General features: G+C 44.0%; 3 long non-coding RNA genes across 4 annotated transcripts in view; 2 read left to right on the top strand and 1 right to left on the bottom strand.

The window, feature by feature from the left end:
• The window catches only part of LOC310648328, a 29,073-nt gene that overhangs the window by 569 nt on the left and 10,331 nt on the right, over positions 1 to 18,173 (top strand). The window contains exon 2 of the long non-coding RNA XR_014494070.1: positions 328 to 627. This is a non-coding gene — a long non-coding RNA (uncharacterized lncRNA). The remainder of the gene's footprint in view (positions 1 to 327; positions 628 to 18,173) is intronic.
• Positions 1,627 to 4,053, top strand: LOC310649871. Of its 2 annotated transcripts, none has more exons than XR_014494324.1 (4): positions 1,627 to 1,713; positions 1,837 to 1,941; positions 2,584 to 2,675; positions 3,474 to 4,053. It is a non-coding gene; the product is annotated as an uncharacterized lncRNA (long non-coding RNA). The 2 variants fall into 2 exon arrangements; XR_014494325.1 differs by having other exon boundaries at positions 2,578 to 2,675.
• LOC310648978 lies at positions 11,439 to 13,372 on the bottom strand. The gene is made up of 3 exons (XR_014494194.1): positions 13,308 to 13,372; positions 12,160 to 12,186; positions 11,439 to 11,492 (listed from the first exon to the last, which is right to left on the bottom strand). It is a non-coding gene; the product is annotated as an uncharacterized lncRNA (long non-coding RNA).

Genomic DNA, 18,173 nt, shown 5'->3' with positions numbered 1-18,173 from the left:
CAGAGGGATTTTGGTGCTGCCTTGCCGAGAGTCTGTCTCCTTAGAATATCTCTGGAGAGTGAAGGAATATTAGTGAGATTTCAGGGATATTTCTGCCCCACTATTCAGGCTGTCAAGCTGCCCAGTCTAGATTTCTTCAACCTTCCGATTCCAAGGAGTATTTTCTGAGGAAAGAGAAGAGGCCATCAGTTCCATTCTGCATGAAGGGAAGTCCAACCAAGAACTTTAGTGCAGCTAGATATGTTGATGGGTGCCAGTCAAGATAATCCTGGGACGGCCTGAAGGACATTTGATATTCACTTCTCTTTCCTCTCTGGATCTATCTAGATCGTCCACCAGCTCCCAGCCTTTCTCCAGTCCCTCCAGAACCTCTGTATCTGGTTGGGGAGAACATTTCTCTCAGGTGCTCAGCTCCCAACAACACTGTTCAAAGCCGGAGACAATACCAAATAAGGAAAAATGAGAATGACACCTCTATAAAGGGTCTGGATTGGCCTGAAGACAACTTCCTGTTCCTCACAGCCACGAGGGAAGATTCTGGATTATATAAATGCCGGTACCAAGAACGGAAATATGGGAGAACCATCTCTTCAGAATGGAGTCATCCTGTCTCAATAGTGGTGAGAGGTACGCATTTTCCCCCCTTCATTTTGAAAATGTGGATTCCTGTAACCGGGGCTTTATTTATTTAGAGCTTGTATATGAAAGTATTTCCCCGATGAAGTCCCAGAAAGTCTCCATGTTGTGTAGTGGGTTCTGTAGAGCAGGAAGGACGCCAGGCCCATGAGTACAACATAACAGCTCTTTATTGGTGGAAGTGACTGTACTGGGGAATGGGGGCTACCTGCACTCTTTATATAGCCAACCAATCGGATTGAACCTCTGTTTCCCGCCAAAACTGCTTCCCGCCAAAACAGTTACAGTTCAACGCCTCCTAGTGGTGACTCTTATACAAGTGCTTAAAGGTAAAGGTTCCCCCGCACATGCGTGCTAGTCGTTTCCGACTCTAGGGGCCGGTGCTCATCTCCGAGGACGACTCCGTGGTCATGTGGCCAGCCAGCATGACTACACGCCAAAGGCGCACAGAACGCTGTTACCTTCCCACCGTAGTGGTCCCTCTTTTTCTACTTGCATTTTTACGTGCTTTCGAACTGCTGGGTTGGCAGAAGCTGGGACGAGTAACAGGCGCTCACTCTGTTACGCGGCACTCAGGATTCGACCTGCCAAACTGCCGACCTTCTGATCGACAAGCTCAGCGTCCTAACCCACTGAGCCACCGCATCCCTATACAAGTGCTTAGGTGTTCCTAAAAAGCCTAATACATAACACTCCACCCTAGAGACAGTGGAATCCAAGCACCACCAAGCTAATTCCCGTTTTTCTCTTCTCCAGATCCTCTGCCTCCCCCAGTGTTGAAGCTGCGGCTTCCCTCTGGATCCATGCAGGAAGGCAAAGTCCTGCCCATCCTGTGTTTGCCCAATGAGGGCAATAACACCAAAAGGTTCCATTTTTCATGGAAGGGTGTGGAAATGACCTCCAGCAACGAAGGTCTTTTGAGGAGCAGCAGAGACTCTGGGCTTCTTACTCTAAATACGTCAGTAGCCTTCCTATATGCCAAATGCAATGGAAGCCTGGGACTTGCTTGCAGATATGAGGAAAACATAAATGGGCGCTGGATCGTGTCTCCTTGGAGCCAGGCAGTGAATATCACAGGTGTGTCTTTTCAGAAGGTGGAGTCATCTGCTGCCTAAACGTGGAAGGAACCCTTTGCAAAAACTGATTTAAACATCCAAAGAAATCTTGCAAAATGATACATCTCCCCCTTTTCCTTTGCAGTTCTACCAGCCCCATCTGCCCCATTAGTGGGTTATGCGGCGTTGGCTCTCCTTGTGCTCTTCCTGGGAGCCCCACTGGTTTTCTGCTGCAGCAGGAAGAAGAACGGTAGGTGTGTGAGTCCCAAATTCAAACGTAGCGGGAACCACCCTTAATCTCGGTCAAGTGGCTAGAGAGGAACCTTCGTTGCGGAAGTGGACGAAGCCACTTGGAAGAGTAGAGCTCCAAGAGGTCCTTCAACATAATGGAGACTACTCTGGTAGGCATAGTGGTCCTTCTTGTTGCCTGATCCACAATTTGATAGACTTTTGGCCTTGGGAATCTCAAGGGATTAGGAGGGTTTTGGCTGTTGACATAATCAACATCCCCCTGAGCCCCCACTGTATCTACCCTCAAGAGTAATTGAGTTGGGATATTCCCTGTACTGGGAGAAGGTGGCTGAACTGAGAAGAGCTTATTTGGCGTTAAAGGAGAGTCTTCTCCTCCCAGCCAGAATATCAGCAGATAGCAAATCTTAGAAGGTAAGTAGGTTGGCCCTGAGTATTCCCTGGATGGGAATATCCAAGAAGCTTCTTAGCTGTAGAGTGGGCACTTTTCAAGAAATAGCATGGACACTGCAGCCTAGTGAAGCTGAGCTTGAGGGTGTATCTACCTTTACTTTGTTTCTAAGATGATGGAATAACTAGGATGTGCAAGTCACGTTTGTTTATTCCTAGCTTCCTCTTTTTTGCATGGATCTGGAAGCATCAGGATGCCAGCGAAGATCTGAGCCTAAAGAGAAGAAGGAGGAAGTCAGATTAAATGATCTTGGATCTGAGGACGTAGACAGGGAAGATTTACAGGTAACCACTTCAAGGATTCTTCCTTTTCTGGGCAGGACCGTTTATAAAGGAATTGGGAATCCTGGGCAGTTTCAGAGCTATTGCGTATCACCCCAAATTTCCTGGTAGTGAAATTCTGATGGAATAATAGAAAAACTTTCTAGAGGATTTTGAGAGAGGAACCACTTCTGGAGGGAGAGAAGGATTTCCAATCACTAGATCAGGGGTAGGCAACCACGGCTCTTTTATGACTCATGGACTTCAACTCCCAGAATTCCTGAGTAGCGGACTTCAACTCCCAGCTATGCTGACTCAGGAATTCTGGGAGTTGAAGTCCATGAGTCATAAAAGAGCCAAGGTTGCCTACCCCTGCACTAGATTATGAAAGTGGAAGCCAAAGAACCATTTTTGAATGATAGCTTCATTTACTTCCTGCCTTGAGCGGCATGGCCTAACGTCCATTTTGTCTCCAGTAGTCTCTTATTCTACTAATATTTGGTTTTATTGTGAATGAATTGTTGATTTTCAAACTAGAAAGATTGAGAGCATCTTAGATATTAGGGATTCCTTCTGGCAGGTCATAGGTAAATCAAAGTGGATGGTCATCCTGGTCGAAGTCTCTCTGGGTGACAGGAGGTAGAGGATCTGGGTTGGGCCTGGTGTGGTGTGGTTGCCATTTACACTGGATTTGTGTTGCCTAGGATTCTGGAAGAGTCAACTGGTTTCCATTTGTAAACACCTTCCAAAATAAACGTTAGAAAGTCTCCTTTATGATGGATTCTGGTTGAATTTCAAGCTTGTCTTTTCCTGGCTTCTTAGAATTCAGAACTCACCTATGCTTTTGTCAAGACGTCATCCACAGTGATCCCTTTGGAACCCAGGACCAAGAATCCTCTGAAGACCCAGGAAGTGGACCAAGTCGTGTACAGCGATGTCCGGGTTTAAGTAACAAGCAGAACAGCCCACTGATTACTTCTCCAAAGGCCACTTTCAGAAGACCAACCTTTTCACCACCAGGAACGGAGGACTTGCTCTGGTTCTGTTGGGGTATTTGGGAATAGACATGGTTGAAGCCAGGGTTTCTCAACCTCAGCAACTGGAAGATGGATGGACTTTAACTCCCAGAATTTGTGGCTGTCTGGAGAATCCTGGGAGTTGAAGTCCACCCATCTTCAAGCTGTCAAGACTGAGAAACTCGGGGCATACCTTTAGGGGTCCACCAAAATCACTCAGAATTTACAGCCTTGATCTTTTACTCTTCCTAACCAGTAGAAATATTGGCCTATTGTCCAGTTACTGACCAGGAATACCTGTCCTGCCTTCCCCTTTTTGTGCTAAATGATTCCTCCTGTGCTTGTTGAAGGATAAACCAGTGGAGGAGATATAAATCCTGTCAAATAAAAAAAAATGCTTTTGTTGTTGTTCAGTCACCAAATTGTGTCTGACTCTTCGCGACCCCATGGACTATAGCATGCCAGGCCCACCCAAAGTTTGCTCCAATTCATGTTTATTCTGTCCATGACACTATCTAATAACCTCATCCACTGCTGTCCCCTTCTTTTATCTTCCATCTTTCCCAACATCGGAGTCCTTTCCAATGAATCTTTTCTTCTCATTAGATGGCCAAACTATTTGAGCTTCAAAAATATTATAAGAGTTTTTTTTAAAAATGTAAGGGATTCTGCAATTGCTGTTGTGGTTTTCCATGCCACGGTTGCTGTTCTGCCCCAAACCTGGGTCCCGTGGGGCTGGAAGATGGGTCTCCACAAGCATCCCCTTTAGACATGCAGGTCTCCCATTCACAATGTTTGCCATGTTTGCACTGGTTCAAACAGGGAATTTGTATCCCTGGTTTATCAGTGGCATTTTCATCTTTCAAATTACGGAAAGATTTATGGTTGCTGCTGGTGATTTTCTTCTCTCTGAGCTGAAGTCCATGAGTCATGAAAGAGCCGAGGTTGCCTACCCCTGCACTAGATTATGAAAGCGGAAGCCAAAGAACCATTTTTGAAGGATACCTTCATTTACTTCCTGCCTTGAGCGGCATGGCCTAACGTCCATTTTGTCTCCAGTAGTCTCTTATTTGGCTGGAGTCTCGCCCCTTTGAGGGCCATGCACTATGGACTTTGTAATACTAACAATATGGTTTCTGAACTGGTTAACTCACATGGCTTCTCTTGTACTTTAATTAGCCTTCTTGCTCTCTTCCTTTCAAATGTATTGCTAATCATGGTGGTGGCTAGAACCTCGCCCTTCGAGGGCCATGCAGTATGGGCTTTGTAATACCTGCAATATGGTTTTGTAGTACCACTGCACTGGTTACCTCACATGGGTTTTCTTGTATTTGAATTAGCCGCCTTTCTCTGCTCCTTTCAAATGTATTGCTAATTAGGCTGGTGGCTGGAACCTCATCCCTTTTAGGGCCACGCAGTATGGGCTTTGTAATACCTGCAATATGGTTTTTGTAGTACCACTGCACTGGTTAACTCACATGGGTTCTTTTGTATTTTAACTAGTCTTTCTTTCTTTCTTTCTCTCTTTCTTTCAACCATTTTGATTTGCTGAGTATTTGCCATAATCTGGGTATTCTAATTGGGGTCCAGCAAATGGAGGCAGGAGCTTCAGCCAATTTTGGCCATCACTTCAAGCTCTGAACAGGAGGAGGAGGAGGAGGAGGAGCCGAGCGTGGGATTCTGGGAGATGTAGGCTCCACCTAGGAGGAGGGCCTTAGAGTGCAGGGAAGCAGAACTACAGGGCCCAGCATTCCAAGGGAAAAAAGGCGGGAAAAATGGACTAAGGGGAGAAAAAACCCTTGGCGCCTGAGGGGAGATGGAGAAAGAGAGAATCTTGTTCTGAGGGGGAAAAATGGCTCATGCTTTGTGGGAGATTATCGGAATCAAAGCCTCACAAATGCCGAGAGGTGTGGGGGGGTTTGGGCCAGGCAGGTCAGTCATCAGAGGAGAAGGACAGAAGGAATCGGTCATCGGCCAGAGTCTCCTTTCAGGGTGAACGCTACAAACGCAGCAGAGGAGAGCTGGGATATTATGGGATGAGAAACTCCTGGAGCTGTTTGTGGGAAGCTCAGTGATGGGAAAAGGGAACTGGAGCCACATTTGGAAACACCTGGAATGAAATATTGCACTGGGAAATGAGGGTCTTCTGGTTCTAGCCCAGTACGCTGCCTGGGGGATTCTGGGAGCGGAAGTCCACCCAAGCTGGCTTTGGGATTCTGGCAGTGGAAGTCTACCCATCTTAAAGGGGCCAAGGTTGAGAAATGCTGTTTTAAACAATCCCAGCTCTCTCACTGAATCTCTGTGTTTTGTGTATGTGGTAGTCTGCGTGGCTTCCCTCCATTGCCTACCCTCTGTTGAATTGTGGCGTTGCCTCATTTCAGCTATCTGTCTGTCTGCCTGCCTGCCTGCCTATCTCTATCTTCTCTATTTCTATATCTATCTGCCTGCCTTATCTATCTATCTATCTATCTATCTATCTATCTATCTATCTATCTATCTATCTATCTATCTATCTATCTATCTATCCATCCATCCATCCATCCAATTTCTATGCCTCACATCTGCCCTACAAGATGACTCTGGGAGGCTTGAAAGGTAATTTAAAAAATAACTGCTGCTCCACAGAATTTAAGATCTGGAGCTGAATCCCAGTCTGTAGCATCCCTGATGGATGCTCTTCCCACCTCTGCTAAAAGATTTCCCATGAAGGAAAATCCAGGCCTTCCCAAAGCCTTCAGTTCCTCTTAAGAATTTTTTTTTTTTTGCTGTCGACCAACCAAAATCTGTTTTCCTTGAAATTTCAGCTACGGCAATAGTTTCCTGATTTCTGGAAGTGCTCTAAACAATTTGGAAGAGCCTTGCCATCTCTTCCTGCCTCATCCTCTTCTCCAGGCTAAACTTCTGTTGCTGAAGATGGAGATTCTTTTGCCGAATTCTTTTGTTGAATGAATCACACTTTAAAGTAACAGGTCACAAATTTTGACTTTCTTTACAAGTCTAGCCCTTCGATTTGTTAAAATTGGGAATTCCAACTCTTTGTTGGTAGTTTCTTACTGTTCAATACATGCATTAGTGCACGCACACACACACACACAGACACTCACACACAGACACACACAAACACATGTATGCCTCAAGCAACAACATGATGAACATTTTGTTGTCAAGTAACTTAGCTTGAGACTGAACCTTTTATTACAAAACAAATACTTCGATGCACACTCTTCTTTCATTTTTCAATTTATTTCCAATGTTATATTTAACTTTGAAGAAAAAGTCAAACTATCATAATATTTGTAACACCAATATCCAAAGCTGTAATTAATACTGATAAAATATCTATTTTTCCTCTCATATCGATATTTAGTACTCCAAGGAACTTAAATAATAGAATATTAAGCATCTATTATATGAACATCACCATATTGAAATAGCATAGTGTACCAAATGCATGAATGTATATATGAATGTATGTATAACTCTCTTCTCATCTATCTGTCTGTCTGTCTGTCTGTCCATCCATCCATCCATCCATCCATCCATCCATCCATCCATCCATCCATCCATCCATCCATCTATCTATCTATCTATCTATCTATCTATCTATCTATCTATCTATCTATCTATCTATCTATCTATCTATCTATCTATCTATCTATCTATCACCTCCATGCACCATTTAACCCATCAAAAAAATGGAAGGAGAAAAAAGGCAAGGTGGAGCTAAGAAAGAATAAAACTTGTATCTCTGAGAAAATGGGATAGGGGTTGTTAGCTAAGAGACTCAGCTAGTATCCAAAGCAAAATATCCCAAAGGATATTTCCCATGGCTTCAAACAAGCATAGATAGGAACAGGTCAACAAGGAAGAAGCCTTGGATCTTCTGTCTCACATGAGAGTCAGAAGTGAAACTCAAAAGGATGAAGGCGAGCTCCTACGAGCTGGCAAATTCAATTTCAGTGTGGAAAAGGGCCTCTAAACTAGACCTCATGGCAGTCGTTTGTATTAGATCTATCCAATAGACAGAAAAAAGTTGTGGAAAGCTGAGACAAAAATCTTCCCAGCAGGCACCAGTCTAGACAGATCTGAGACTTGTAGAAGAGGAGGGGAGCAAAGATTTCCCCCATTTTGATGGGCTTAAGAAGAGAAAGCCATAAACTGAAGTACCTCATCATTTCTTCCCAGGTCATGAGCATGTCTAGGCCTAGTAAGAGAATGCACCAAGAGAGCTGTATTATTCTGCTGCAATCAGGTTTAGATACATTGGCCCCTCTTCTTCCTCTTCTGTAAGATGGTTCTTCTGAGTGGAAATGTCCTGAACATTGCTGTAGGTGGCCTCAGAGTTCTGGGGAAACTAAGGGAAAGTGAGCGCATTGTTCAAACATTTAGTTTACCGGCAGCTCAAGAACCAATGAAGAGCAAGGGATTTCTCCATCATTTTGCAGCATTTTTAGAAATAAATAAGGTTGACCGGTCTTCTAGAAAGACTGACAAGCCCATCAGAGAAAAGAAGGATTGGCTTTTGGCATCAGACCTGACCCAGTCTGGTGTTCTGATTTTGATGGTGATGAGATACTCCTGAGAAACCCGCAAGGACATTCCTCTAATACCTTGAGTAGAGGAATCTTTGATGGCTTCTAAGATACTTAATTTTCTTAAATCTATCTTTCTCTTCGTATTTTTCTGCAGACTTCAAGGCCATTTAATTTTATGGCCAACACATAATTTGTTAGACATAAGGAGAATTATTATTTCCTATTTTTAAAGGAATATCCAGGGGTACTAAAATGCCTAAATTCTTTGCTTGAAACCAAGTAAATGAAGAAACGGAGAATAGGTGTTGACAGAGATCAAAACAGATGGAATTAGGGGAGGTAAATCCTGCTTGAATTTTAAGATTTAAGTTCGTTATCTACCAATAAGGTAAAGGTAAAGGTTCCCCCGCACATGCGTGCTAGTCGTTTCCGACTCTAGGAGCCGGTGCTCATCTCCGTTTCAAAGCCGAAGAGCCAGCGCTTGTCCGAGGACGTCTCCGTGGTCATGTGGCCGGCATGACTAGACGCCAAAGACGCACGGAGCGCTGTTCCCTTCCCACCGGAGTGGTCCCTATTTTTCTACTTGCATTTTTACGTGCTTTCGAACTGCTAGGTTGGCAGAAGCTGGGACGAGTAACAGGCGCTCACTCTGTTACGCGGCACTCGGGATTTGACCCGCCAAACTGCCGACCTTCTGATCGACAAGCTCAGCGTCCTAATCCACTGAGCCACCACGTCCAATATTATCTACCAATATTATACCAATATTCCTCAGGCCCTCTAAAGCCCATCTATATCATTCTTGTTTGTAGACAGCAATAGTTGGGTGATTCCAGAGGACACTGTAAGTTATTGGAGAGGATTCCATAAACCTAGTATCACTCTCCAGTGTGATAGACCTTCCCTGCATGCTGGCTGAGGAATTTGGGGAGTTGAATTCCACAAGTCATAAAATGGCCAAGTCTGAAGGCCCCTGCTGTAGACACTGCTGTAGCCTTGGTGGAGCAGTGGGCTAATGCCTCCTTAAGTAACACCAGCTGCCTGCAATCAGTGCAGGTTCGCATCCCACCAGGCTCAAGGTTGACTCAGCCTTCCATCCTTCCGAGGTAGGTAAAATGAGGACCCAGATTGTTGGGGGCAATTAAGCTGACTTTGTAATAATGCCGCTTGGGTGTGTGTGTGTGTGAAAGCCCTAATAAGCAGGCATATACATAGAATGAAGGCTACTGCTAAGCTTGTAAGCCGCCCTGAGTCTTCGGAGAAGGGCGGGATATAAATGGAATTTTAAAAAAAAAAAAAAAATTAAAGTCACCCATGAATTCCACCAGCTACCTTGACTGATGAGGGTGTTGCTGCTTGAGGCTCCATCACTGAAAGATGATCTCCTTTCTCTTTCTTTTCCATTAGTTGAAATTGTTCCTGTGATTGAGATGCTTCCATGGCAGCAATAAAAAGAAAAAAAACACACCCATGAAACTACTTTCCACCATCCTTACGTATCATCTTCCCATCCTTCTCATTTCCGGCTCTGGTTTTCCTTTCCTGCTTCCCCAGAGGACCCCTCAATCAACATACCCAACTACAAGAGCAACCTTTGATAAGGGAACCCTTGAACCCAAATCCTTCACGTACTGCTCTTTTGCTTCCAGCAATAAAAGACAATTGGAACCAGCAGAATTAGAAAAAGAATCCATCTCCAGGCATATCTCCAAATAGAATATGAATCTTGGATCCAAACTGGTATGACTAGGAAAGAAGGAGGACGATTTAATATAACTTGGAAGAATATTTTTACCCTGTCCTGCTGTTGAAAATTTAGATCCTATTTCATCTAAAACTCAAATAGTCACCTCTTATATTAGATGAGCACCGGCCCCTAGAGTTGGAAACGACTAGCACGCATGTGCGGGGGAACCTTTAACTTTTTATATTAGTCTCACTTCTAAACCTTTCGTGGTCTTCTTCGTGGAATTTCCTTAGCAATCCCATAGAAGCCATTTGCCTTTCTGTAGATTGCTCTTTCGCCTCCCTAGTCTAGCCTATCATGGTGGTCTCAAGATTTAACCACATCCAAGCTTCCCCTAACTGGCTCACCTGTCACGTTTATCCCCTGGCTCCAAGAAGACATGAACCACTGGTTGCTTCTCTTTTCTTCATAACTGCAAGCAAATTCTCCTCTGTGGTTGACCGACGCATGTAGGATTCTCAAAGAGGCCCTTTGAACAGGATCTGTGGGTTCACTGGAGGGTTCCAGAAGACCTTCTTCCCTGGAGGTGATCTCCATCCCATCCTTGTAGAAATGGAAGATCTTCTCTGCATTGCCTCCTTCCACTGAGCAGAGGAAGACCAAAGGGTCACCTTCCTTCACCTTCTGGGACAACGGATCCACATCCAGCAGCGGAGAAGGAAGCTGATCTGCAAGAAAGGTTCACCAGGAACATATTAATGTCTCCCTTAAAACAGGGGAGTTCCCGGAGATCATCCATAGGATCTCCTTGAATCTAAGGTACCATTTCTATGAGACAAAGCAATGATATTTCAGAGAACGGAGACTAAGATGGGAAATAAGGAAGGGGAATGCTGTATTTTGGGGTAAAAATAACACATAAACTGCCCCTTTTCACCCAAGAAAGACTGGATCAAGCAATCATGACCTTTGTCTAGCCATCAGCCAAACCCTCAAATTAAAGAAAAGCAAGATGCACCACAGAACATAAAATATAAAAATAGGTAGGTATGAAGCACGTAAGACTGAAAAAGAATTTGGGAGATATTTTCCCCATTGAAAGAAAGTCCTCCTGACCATTTTCTTAGAGGAGGCGTTATTTATTTAAGGTTGGCTCTGCTCGTTTGGTTCACTGGATTAATTTTTGAAAGGTTTATTGTGCATTTTAATAGGTTGAGTATTAGAACTGCCTTTGATGTGAATATTTCCGAGCAATGAGTATCCATCTTACCAACAACTGAGAAGACCAACTGGTTACTTTCAGGAGCAGATGTCCATCTCCCAGATGATACCTTGATCTTGCATTTACATATAATTATTTGGTCAGAGTTCAGATTTTCAGTTCTGACATTGAAGGTATTATGATTGAGATATTGATATACAATTATTGACTTGGATTGATTTGTACAGTAGAAATAGAACCTATGGGATCCCTCAGGATTCCATGACGTGACTCCCTCAGGGAGGGAGCACTTGAAGGGAACCTCTTCTCCTTTAACAATGACGGTGTGTGGAAGAGGTGAGGACAGCCTGGGGGCTGGTAGAGATGAATCTTTCTGTGAACCTGAGGAAAGAAAGAGAAGACATTGAGACTTTCCTTCTGCTGTCCTCCTGGAATAAATCTCTAAACCAGAACCTCCACCTCCATTCCCAGAATGGCTCCCATCCACAGTCTGCTCTGAGAATCCTTGACCCACTGCTATTCTTACAGTCCAGTGGCCAGCAGGGTACGGACCAGTAGTGGGTTGTGGCCTACAGGTTGGGGACCCCTTTTGTAGACACTTCTCGTTTTTATATTGGGAGAAGAAGAACATGACCTGGACATTCTTCATCAGAACATAAACAGAAGGATTTTCATGCTTATCTTGTAAGAATGGCTATTATTCAGTTTTGAACGTTGGGGGAAAAGGTTAAAAACCAAACGGTTAGAGGATCTTTGCTTTGGTTCTGCAGGGACACCCAGGGATGTGTCTCCATGAAGGAAGGCAGCTCCTCAGGGTGGATCACGGCCTCCTGAAGAAGCAGGAAGGACTGGATCCGCCCATTGCACTGAGCCCAGCGGAAAAGAACAGCAGAGCAGCCACACCCACAGAGGTGGACCTTTCTCCTTCTGAATCTCTCTTTGAGCTTTCGGCTTCATTTGCCCTTCTCCCTCCTTCAGAGACTGCAACAATCACACTCCGCATTTATGTGAAGACAAGCAAAGTCTGCCTGAGAGTCTCTTCTCTTACCTGCTGCCAGGAGGGTCCATGAAAGGACTGGAAGAGAGAAAGAGGGAAGGTGGAGTTAAGAGAAGGAGAGATGATCGCAGACTGTGCAAGCCTTTCACCCCAGCATCCCCAACTGTTATGGCTGGAATTAGGAGCAGATTTGGGGACCTTCTGTGCCCCATGAGGGTTTTCTCTCCAAAGTTCAGCTGTTCTGATCTCCCCAGTTCCCTTTTATTTGAGAGGGGCAGGAAGGACAAAACGGGAGGCTCCTTATACTCAACACCCTTCCCTACAACCCACAGAATGACCCCTTTCTTTGCTCATCCATTGCTCACACTAGCTATCTCTTTTGTGGACCATGAAGTTGCAATTTGGGGTCCTCTTCTGGGTGTTTCTGATGGGGGAAGAGAGGCTGCTCTGCATTCACGCAAACCCACTTTAGTTGAGGTGACTCTGAATCCTGAGAACTGGGGGCAGAGGACATGGGGAGGAGAGGCAGTGAAGTGCCCCATGGCTCAAATGATTCCTCACCAAGAAAGAAGGAAGCTCAGATTTCTTGAGAAGGATTAGAAAAAGTAAAGGAGTTGGGAGTGTGGGAAGTAAGCCCCCCTCCCAGAGAAAGAAATATTTTGGGAAATATTAAAAAGGTAGAATATTATATTTCCCCAAAGAATTTTAAAGGAAGAAACCAACCACACACACACACACACCCGAGTCTCTCTACCCCAAACAGAAACCAGGTTGGCAGAAATACAGATGTGATCATTTTGTCAGAAAGTTTGGAGCCAGGAAACTGATGGGAGTAGAGAGACAAAGATCGCTAGAATTAAGAATCTCTCACACCAAAATAATCCAACACTCATCAGCCACAGCCCCAGGCAAGCAGGATATGAACTTTGGGACACAATAGGATTAACCCACCACCATCAGAATACCAGAAAGGCACACTCAGACTCAGGTCAAAGTTCATGCCACAAGAACAACTCCAAACAGAAGCACAAGAAGGTATAAAAACCCACCACTTCCTGCTAGATGTGGTCACTTTTTTTTCCAGAGCCATCTTTCTAGCTGTGTCTCTTCTTCAATAAACAGGAGTAAAACAATCATCTCTTGGGTGCAGGAGAGGAGAAGAGTCAGATTGAGGGAAGTAGAAGACGGAGGCCCCAAACCTGTTATCCAAGTGATGGCCTCCATCTTCAGGATTGCTGGGAAGGAGGTGTTGTTGGTCTCCGTCGCTCTTTTCCTCCTTCCCCAGAGAGATGAAGAGCTGCAACTTCTCTTGAGTCAGTCCTTCAACTCAACGACCAAGGGAGGAACTGCGTCATCCCCACCGAGGACATCACACCCACGCCCTCCCAGCCCAGGACGCAGCTCGGCTCCCTGGCCGCCTTCACCACACCAAAGCCTTTCTCTCTGCAGCAGAGACCTGCCCCCATCCTCCTGAGCTCTCTTGTACCCAAAAAGAATGAAAAATAAAATGAAATAAATAACATGAAATAAAAATAGCCATCCGGTGAGGTGGAGGTGTGAAAGCCAAGAAGCCATGTTGTTCTGCTCTTTTGCAAGGTCGAACACCCCACCCCACCCCTTTGTGTGTCTGACCTGATCAGCTGCATTGCTCATCCTAAGCCACCCATTTCCGCAGTGGAGCCACAGACAGACAGAATAAAGCAAATGATAATCGATTAATTAGGAAAAAAGTAGTTCTGATACGTAGCAGTTCCCTTTAAAAAGTCTGAAAATCGTTGCTTGTGTCTAAAATACCAGAATGATTATCCTAATTGTTTTTTTCAATTTACAACATTTTATTAGATTATGGAGTAAAATACAAGCACACAAAAACAAATAGCAGGACACAGTGGGGAGGGACAAGGGAAAGGAAAGTGAGGGGGAGAAGGGAAAAATAAAAAAAAAAGGCATTGACTTCGGATTTCCTCTATTCCAGTAGAAGGAAGCATTAAAAATGAAGCTTCATTTTTTACTTTTCCAAAGTGCTGTAAACTAGCCACTTCTATAACAACAAATCAATCTAATCAGTAAATCCCCAAATCAAAGTTTCATTTTTATTTTCTCCATCTCAAGCACAAAGTCTAGAAGCGATCCCCATGTGGAAACAAAAGTACTTATGTTCTTTTCTTCAACCAAAAGGGTCAATTTAGCCAACTCTGCCAATTCCATCAGCTCAGAATGAATAGCCTAATTGCGATGTGTTTGAAGGGCACCCAAGATATCATCTCATTTCAATAAACGGTTATAAATTGCTCCTACAATCCATGTTGTATATCTCTAAGAACTTAGGAATTGGAGGACAAAAAATATCCAGGGCGAGTAAATCAAAAGCAAATAGTCTTTAAAAATGGGTCATTTAATTTGAGTGATGTGGTGTTCCCAAAATGTACTCTCGGGTATTGAAATGAGGTTTTGCGTGCAGATGTCTTTGAGGGAATAAAGACCAAGCAGCAGAGCCATGTCCTAGTCGGGGTCTGGGTGTGTCCATGGTGAAGTTCAAAGAGGTCTTCTTCTGGCTGTTGCCATTTAGAGGACTAAGTCAAGGGTAGATGTTGCTGCCCTTCTCTTCATCACCTGTCTTCACAAGGAGAAGCAGTGGGAACAAGGGTTCCTATAGCAGTTCATGGATGGGAGTCATATTAGGAATCTGGGTTGATGTTCTGGTGTAGAGATATAATTCTAGGAGGTGATCAGAAGGAAAGACTCAATGGCCTTCCTTCCTTCCTTCCTTCCTTCCTTCCTTCCTTCCTTCCTTCCTTCCTTCCTTCCTTCCTTCCTTCCCTCCCTCCCTCCCTCCCTCCCTCCCTCCCTCCCTCCCTCCCTCCCTCCCTCCTTTCTTTCTTTCTTTCTTTCTTTCTTTCTTTCTTTCTTTCTTTCTTTCTTTCTTTCTCTTCTTTCCTTGGGTTCACAGACAGATTCGTGGCTACCAGCCCCCAGACTCTCCTCATCTCTTCCACACAACGTCATCATCAAAGGAGCAGAGATTCGCTTGATATGCTCCCTCCCTGAGGGATCTCGGGCAGAAAGTTTATTTTTCTACTGCAAGGATGATTTTTTTTTATTTTTAACAATAATATATGAATATCTTCACACTGTGAAGGAAGGTGACCACCTGGTCTTCTTCTGCTCCGTGGAAGGAGGCAACGCAGAGAATAATAATAATAATAATAATAATAATAATAATAATAATAATAATAATAATAATAATAATAATAATAATATAATATAATAATAATAATAATAATAATAATAATAATAATAATAATAATAATAATAATAATAATAATAATAATAATAATTTTATTTGTATACCGCCCTTCTCCCAAAGGACTCAGGGTGGTGAACAGGGCAAACATATAAAAGTACAAAGATACAAAAGTTAAAAAAAGAATTAAACAAAATGCCCAAGCTAAAACAATAGATAAATATATTTACAACAACAATAAAATCCCAACCCATCCCCCATCAGGCCAGGCCGGCTTGTTCGAACAAATAAGTCTTCAGATCGCGCCGGAAGGAGCGAAGGTCGGGCGCCATCTGGAGCTCAACCGGCAACCGATTCCATAAATCCGGGGCGCCCACAGAGAAGGACCTCCCCCTGGGGGCCACCAGACGACATTCTCTGACCGGTGGCACCCTGAGGAGGCCCTCTCTGTGGGAATGCACAGAGAAGAAGTTCCATTTCTACAAGGATGGGCTGGAGATCACCTCCTGCCCTGAAGGCGTTCTGAAAGTTTCCAGTGAACCCACAGATCCTCCTCAGAATGGGTCCCTGAGAATCCTACACGCCACATTCCTCCACGGTGGGGAATTTGCTTCCAGCTCTGAGGAAGAGAGAAGCAACCGATGGATCCTGTCTTCTTGGAGTCGGGCGTGAAGGTCACAGGAGAGCCATTTGGGGGGAAGGTTGAGTTGGATTCATTCTTACATGTGAGACCACCAGCAAATCCCACCACTGCAGGCTAGACTAGGAAGGACAAAGATAGTCTTGGGAAAAGGCAGAGAGATTCTATAAGATCCCTGAGTAATCTCCAAAGGGAGTCCATGAAAAATCCAAAATGTTAAGTGATGCTAGGGACGTCAATTTCAATTTTAGAGTTAATGGGATCCTAAGTTTGAAGAACAGGGCAAGCTGAGATGTTCTGCCAAGAAACACAAAATCATCCTTCTTCTTTCTCAGTTGAACCAGTTTGGACCAAAGATTCAGATCTTGGGTGGAGATATTCCTGGATGGTAATTCTTATTACAATCCTGCCGGTTCCATTTGCCTTTTATCGCTGGAAGAAAAAGAACAGTCAGTGAAACGGTTGGGTTCAAGGGTTCACTTACCTGGAGTCAGAGGTGGCTCCTTCGGGTTGGAGATGTTGACTTAGTGAACCTTTACAGAGCAGGAAAGGAGAAGCAGGCTTGAATATGAGACAGCTGGGAAGATAATACATGAGGATGGTGGAAAAAAGTAGTTTTATCCTTATTTTTATTGCTGTCTCAGAAGCATCCCCATGCCAGGAACAATCTCAGTTTCCAGAAAAGAAAGAGGGGGAAAAAATGATCTTGCAGTGACGGAGCCTCAAGCACCAATAGCAGCTAGACCTTCACCTGTCAAGGTAGCTGGTGGGATTCAGGAGTTACTTAAATCAGTGTCTGCAGGGAGTCCCGCAACCAGGGCTTTTTTTCTCATAGAACGCTCAGAACGGAGTTCCGGCACCTTTTTTGGATGGAACCTTGTAGGGTAGGCAAGGCGGGTTGTATGACGTGTGTGAGTTCCGGCACCTTTTTCTTTTACAAAAAAAGCACTGCCCGCAACTGTCATTGTGCGGAGACAAGAGTGATGCAGATGGGCTTTAGAGTGCTTGAACCAGGCTGTTCTCATGCTAGTTGAACTCTAGCCCTTCAGTTCAAGCCAGATTTACTTTCCATAAGTCAGTTTGTCTTGATCTCTCTGAACTTGAATAAGTTAAAGAATCGGCTTCTTTGATTCTTTCCTTATTTGGTTTCAACCATAAAATTTAGGCATTGTATTACCTCTAGATATTTTTTAAAACTGGAGAAAAATACTTTCTGGTCTCCGGTATAGCAAAACATGTATTGCCCAAGATACATGCAGTAATTGCCCTTGATGCCCATACAAATATACCAAATGAAAGACATTTCAGAAAACTGTCTTAGAAGCCATTAAAAATTGCTCTAATCAAGTGTTGGAGGCAAAGTTTTAAGGGATTGTCCTTGTAGGTTTCTCAGGAGCATCCCATTACCTTCAGGAATCTGAGATAGGAAACCAGAATTGGTCACGTCTGATGCTGAAGGACAATCCTTTTCCTTCATGGGATGGCAATCGTAGATAGCTGAACTCTAGAAGTGGACTGTTCCTACAACAAAATGAAGTTCTATGATTTGAGAGTGTGGACACCCAGGGGGTGGGGGGAAAGGGAAGCTATTGTTTCACTAGGCAGTTTTTCGTGTGGGAAAATCAGAGCTGGTTTTACTTTTTCAGTTCCGAGATGTGTATTCAATAAAACTTACCTTTTATGGCATTCAAAAGCCTTGAAGATTCTTTTTTTGCGGTGGGTTGTAGTGGGAAGATTTCCATTACGTCATCTTTTCTTCATAATGTACATTTTGGTTTTGTCTTCTTCAGAATTGGTACTACTGGGGAAATAATAATAATAATGATGATGATGATGATGATGATGATGTTGGAAGGGACCTTGGAGGTCATCTAGTCCAACCCCCTGCTCAGGCAGGAAACCCTATACCATTTCAGACAAATGGCTGTCCAGTCTCTTCTTAAAAACTTCCAGTGTTGGAGCATTCACCACTTCTGGAGGCAGGTTGTTCCACTGGTTAATTGTTCTAACTGTCAGGAAGTTTCTCCTTAATTCCAGGTTGCTTCTCTCCTTGACTAGTTTCCATCCGTTGCTTCTTGTCCTGCTTTCAGGTGCTTTGGAGAATAGCTTGACTCCCTCTTCTTTGTGGCAGCCCCTGAGATATTGGAAGACTGCTATCATGTCACCCCTCACCCTTCTCTT

Source organism: Vipera ursinii (genome assembly GCF_947247035.1).
Source record: "Vipera ursinii genome assembly, chromosome: Z".
NCBI lineage: Eukaryota > Metazoa > Chordata > Lepidosauria > Squamata > Viperidae > Vipera > Vipera ursinii.
Note: the sequence above shows the minus strand (reverse complement) of the source record. Positions and strands in the feature narration are given on the sequence as shown.